General features: G+C 39.3%; 1 pseudogene; it reads right to left on the minus strand.

Annotated features, from left to right (window-relative positions):
* Window positions 1–5,220: 5,220 nt before the first annotated feature.
* On the minus strand, window positions 5,221–5,293 carry LOC121822188 (U6 spliceosomal RNA; annotated as a pseudogene).
* Window positions 5,294–5,982: the final 689 nt, after the last annotated feature.

The following is a 5,982-nucleotide window of genomic DNA, read 5'->3' on the forward strand; positions in this document are numbered from 1 at the left end:
TGATGAGATTCTTATTTTTGAGAAGTTAGTGTTGAACCATATCTCTATCTTAAAGACAATAAGAGATAGTTTATTCTGGAACCATTTTGAGTGACAGTTCTTACGGAATAAAATCCCACAGACCACTCAGCATAACCAAAGTTTGAGTTGACAGTCTGTATTAAATCTGGAGACTGCCTGGAGATATACTTCTCATAGAGCAGCCCTGAATGCATATTAGAGGGAGTTTTTAGAGACAAAGAACATGGAAAAACTATATCCTGGTTGGCAGCTGCAAGGGGGAGCAAACAAGCAGTTTAACAAGAACAGAGATCATGCAATTAGCTGGGGGCATTTGAACCCTTAGTTTCTGGAACAGAGTTGAGGGCTTTTCATGGGACTTTTCAGGGGAGAGGGTAGAAACCAAAGATGGCCTCAGCTGAGTCAAGACGGAGAAACCTTTACCCTGTTACAGTCATGGTCTGGGAGCACATATTTAGGTTACTGCAAATTCCCTGTTCCAATGTAGAAGCAGTTTCAGGAAGTTTTCATAATTTCACAGAACAAAGTCATAAATCAAAGCAAGTTTGAAATACACTGATGGATGCATGAAACAGATGGGTACAGCAAGATAGGAAATATTTTATTTTTATGGGCCTATGATGCAACCTGATGGCCTTCTGAACTTTTGCGTTAACAGAAGCTAGGATCCCCTAAAGATGTTGTCATCCTCAAACTGCCCTTGGCTCAGATGTTGACAGTTGCTGTCCAAATTGGATAATCAGGTCAGAGAAAAAGTGACTGCCAAACTTAGTCAAGACACGGCAGCACAGAACTTCATAAATCGTGCTTCACAGAAAAGTCTGTCAGGTATTCTAGTACTGTAGGCCAAAGATGGATACCCCAATGTTGCAGAGGAACCTTGGGTATTTGTCCAAGCAGCCAGCTGTCGTCATTTCTTAATTTTAGAAGTTGTTCGCTCTGCACTGCCTGTTGACCCAGGTAATATTATATCCTTCTCAGACCTCTGATGGAGTTGAAGACTAGATAGTTATGGTTATAGTCTTCCTTGTTACCAGACTCAGAAAAGAAACTCATTAAAGTGGTGTAAAGTGTATAAAATTGAGAGACATCAAAAGATAGTTTTAGATTGGTAATGTAAGTTAGGATAGAAGGTGAATTAAGTACAACACTTTGGACTCATCAAGATAGGATAGAAAATGGAGTAATTTCTCTGAATTTGTCAAATGCTAATGGACTAGACATTGTTAATGTAAGTATTGCCTGTATATATTTATATATAGTTATTGTATAGTTTTTCTATGCAAAACCTTTGCTTTTTGTTTAGACAGAAAGGAGGAAATGTATGATATTTTGTTTATGTTCTGACATATAAGGTTGCCTGGAGATCAGAGGGCAGAGCAAACCATTAGCTAACCATAGAGGCTAGGCAGTGGTGGCACATACTTTAAATCCCATCATATGGGAGGAGGAAGCAGAAAGTTCAGGAGTTCAAGGCCACCCTGGGCTATATGAGATTGGACCAGTCTAAAAGAGAAACAGAGCTGGGTGGTGGTGGTGTACCTTATATTTTAATGAAAGACCATTTCAAAATATGTTATATCAATATTCTTTTCTAGTGAATGTTTAACCAGTATCATTGCATACGACATTATCTGTAGATTTTTATTGGTTTGAAGATATTTATTAACATATTTCTGTAAAATCTGAGCTTTTTTGCTTTTTATAAAAATATTTTGAGTCCTTGAGCACATTATCATGTTCTAAATTTCTCCAAAAATAATTATTCCTATGTAGTGGATAGCCATTCCAGCTCTGATCTGGAAGTTCCAGCCCCCATTGAGGCTTCGGTAACTGCCATGCCTACAAGGCGGGGCCAAGAGAGGACCCTGAAGACCCGAGATCCGGATGTGCTGACTCTCTTGGTTTCTGGACCCTAGATGCTGGAGGGAGACCAAGCAGAGTTCTCCAGAGAATACTTCTGGACTGTGCCACGCCTTTCCCAGACTTCGTAAAATATCCATTCACTTGTAAGTTACCCCTCAAAATAAACCTCCCTTTTAACTATGTGGAATGGCCTTAATAATTTCACCAATATTCCTATTCCACAGATCCAGAGTTGAGTCCATTTCAACAATAATGTAAAATTACCATTTCTTATAGAAATAGTTATGGAATGCCTACCCTAATACAGTGTTTTAAGATGGTGCCAATACAAGAATAAAGACAGAAAAAGGAACTGTTATGTTGATTATTCTTTAATGTAACACACATATATTTTATTCTCTCCCTCTGCACCTATTCTAGCCATAGAATAAGACAAATGAGATAAAGCCTTAGGGTTTCTACACAGAAAAATACCATAAGTCAGATATTCCATTCATTGTTTGCATTGAAATATTTAAGCTAATGTCCTTATAGTGCCAATTAGAGTTGACTTAACTGCCTGCAGCTTTACCTGAAGGCTATGTTCTAGCTTTATGTTATCTGTAATACTGACTCATCTTTTTTAAACAGAAATATTTTTAGTTGAACTTGATTTATTTTTAATTGGCACCTGATAAGCAGAGTTAGAGTAAGCATATTTAGTTTTGGATAATCTCAGGGTGTGATGATGCCAAGATACAACCATAAATGCATCCAGTCTTTTGGCTGTAAATAAACAGACCACAGCCCCTACTGTAGAGAGTTACAATCATATAGCAATATTATTCACTGGTCCTCCATCTCTAGGGTTCTTTTTTTGGGAAAAAACTATTATTTTTCTAAATTTAACTTTGCATAGATATAAATCATTCCAAGTTCAATTCAGAGTTTGAAAATATATGTTCTAGTATGCTTTGCTTTTCAGAAATATTACACATTGTATATATTTCACATTTTAACTCTCATAAACTGTAGTTTTTTTTTTAATGCTATTTAACCACATAGAAAGGGGTCATTCATAATCAAGTATGGTGACACATGCCTTTAATCCAAGCATTTGGGGGGCAGAGGTAGGCAGATCTCTGAGTTTGAGAAAGAAAGAAAGAAAGAAAGAAAGAAAGAAAGAAAGAAAGAAAGAAAGAAAGAAAGAAAGAAAGAAAGAAAGAAAGAAAGAAAGAAAAGAAGGAAGAGGAAGGAAGGAAAAGAAAGGAAGGAAGGAAGGAAGGAAGGAAGGAAGGAAGGAAGGAAGGAAGGAAGGAAGGAAGGAAGGAAAAGAAAAGAAAGACAGACAGGAAAGAAGGAAGAAAGGAAGGAAGGAAAGGAAGGGACAACCTTCCCTGTAGTTCTTAAAATAATGTCAAACATTTTTTCTTCTGTTTTAGCTGAAGTGTAATTGACAAATAAAACCATACGTTGTGGTGGCTTGATGAGAATGCCCACCATAGGCTCATTCTTAGTCTCCAGTCCATAAACTGCTTAGAAGGATTAGTAGGTACAGCCTTGTTGGAGCCTGTGTTTGCAGAGTTGTGTCTCTGGGGGTGGGCTTTGAGGTTTCAAAAGCCCAAGTCAGGATCTCTCTCTCTCTCTCTCTCTCTCTCTCTCTCTCTCTCTCTCTCTCTCTCTCTCTCTCTCTCTCCTTCTCTCTGCTTACCTGCCTGTGGATCAGAATGTAAAACTCTCAAGTACTACTCCTGCATTGCGAAAAATTCAATTTCAGAGATAGAATCCACCATGAAAAGTTTCCTCATTATGAGTATTCATATTAAATCTGAAAATTTGAATCACTTGGTACAATTATTACCTTAATATATAAGTGAGTTTTTTTATATTTATGACCATTCACAAAAAAAGAATGAAAGAAAAAACACCAGCACTTTTTCAACCCATATTTGTCCTTAAAAACAATGTACTACCCAATAATTTTTTCTCAGCTAGATATAATTATTAACTCAACATTTTCTAGAATCACCATGGACATTGATCTCTGGGTATTTTGCAGGGGATTTTCTGAATTACATCAATTGAAGCAGAGAGACTTACTTTAAATGTGGGTGGTGGCATTTCATTGGTTGGGATACTAGGTCACATTAAAAGGGGAAATGGATTTGAGCATGATCACTCATTTGCTTCCTCCTTGTGAAAGAATGTGACTAGATGCCTCATGCTCCAGATGCCATGCCTTGCCCAGCATGATTGAACAATCCCCTCAAACTATAAGCCAAAAATAACCCCTTCATTCCTTAAGTTGCTTCAGACAGATATTTTGTTACAGCTATAAGAAAAGTAAGTAACATAGAAACTGGTATCAGAAGTCATGATGCTGTGATAAACCTGACCATATGGTCCTTAAGACTTTGCAACTGGTTTGCAGGAAGAATATGGAAGGTTTGAACCTATGAGCCAAAGAAACACGAAATGCAGTAAGTGAACAGTGTTAAATAGGCCACTCTGGCATCAGCATGAGGAAAAGGATGAGAAAGAGATGTGGACCGTGGAAAGACACTCATGAGGTTTAAGAAGTGAGTTAGAACATCAGAAACTGAGTTAGAGGCCATTTCTGATACATTTTTAAAAAGAATCTGCCCATGTCCTTAGAACTTGGATTTGACTAAAGTAAAAAGAGGTAGAATTTTTTTTTTTTGAATGCAGGAAATTTCAGGACACCATACATTCAAGCTGTAGCAAGACATTGTTTTTATTTAGATCCACAGTGTGAGCGAGCATCAAGTGGAGCGAACAGATGTAAAAATCTAGTTTGGTTGCTGATGGCAGGTGTGTGAGCAACTTTCACACTCTGGACAAGAAGTGCGTAGATAACAAGAATCTGCAGAGGTGAAGACAGTAGTGCCCTTAAAGAGAAACCTCACCCTCCTCACTGGAATAGGAGAAGTGTCCCGAGGGCAGAATCCGACCATCACAATTTCCAACTTGTTTAAATGTAAATACACCTGAAAGGAGAGAGTCTCAAATGAGAATGCTGCTGAGGATTTCTGCTCAACAGAAACTGCCTAGAGACATGCTTCTTCAGTGTTAACCCACAGAAGTTGATGAAACTGAGGTCCAAGAGTGCCAGGCTCAAACTCTACTAGTGTCATCATCTTTGTGGTGCTGGTCCCATAGGCATGCAAGATAAGGTATTGAGGGGGTCAGGGAACCTGGCTCTGTGGCTTGTGTCTGAAATCAGTGAGCATAGGCAATGTATAGCAGAGTTGACAAGGAGGCCTTGAATAAAGAAAACCCCTATGTTGCAGTGGAAATCTCAAGGTAATACAGTTCAGGACCAAGGAACACCTTTCCTTGCGCAGGGGCCATGTTAATCTTCTCTGTATCGTTCCAATTTTAGTATATGTGCTTCCAAAGTGAGCACAAGGAACACCTTTCAAGGAAAGCTGAAGGCCTTCAGTAGACCTGGTCCAAGGAAAGCTGAAGACCTAAAGTGTACAAACTGGTGACATCAGTGCTCCATAGTCTGGGAGGGGTTTTATGGTAGATATGAGAGAGAACAGCAAGAGGCATCTAGAAGAGTCCAGAGAGGGAAAGAGGTAGACTGAGCATGGTCACCAGACTGGACATGGCCAGGGCTATCTGTGACAGAAGGGAGGATAGCAGGGAATAGAGACAGAGAAAACAGGGAGAGAAAGAGGAGCAGAGCATAGATCAAGAGAGGAATAGAGAGAGAGGGAGAGAGAACACATCCAGGGTAACAGGGTTAAAAAGAAACTGATTAGCTGTGGGTTGGGAAGACTGTGAGCTGGAGGGAATTTAGGATAGTAGGACAAGTAGGAAGGGCTGGGACGCTAGCACAGATTTGGATTTTGAAAATGTAAAAGGTACTTGAGATACTGAGTGAGCTTGGAGGTCAGCATGAGCTTTGCTGTGCTAATAGGCTCCACCGGCAGCCATATGTCCGTTCTGCCAGAGGTCAGGGAAATGACTCCTTTGGTAGAAGGGAACAGGCTTCACAAGTTCCTGAGGAATGCCAGACTGTATTTAACTGCCAGAAATCCTCCTATAGTCCATGTTGAACTTATTTCTGGATATTTGGATTGCCCTTTT

The sequence above is a fragment of the Peromyscus maniculatus genome, chromosome 13, assembly GCF_049852395.1.
Source record: "Peromyscus maniculatus bairdii isolate BWxNUB_F1_BW_parent chromosome 13, HU_Pman_BW_mat_3.1, whole genome shotgun sequence".
Taxonomy (NCBI): Eukaryota; Metazoa; Chordata; class Mammalia; order Rodentia; family Cricetidae; genus Peromyscus; species Peromyscus maniculatus.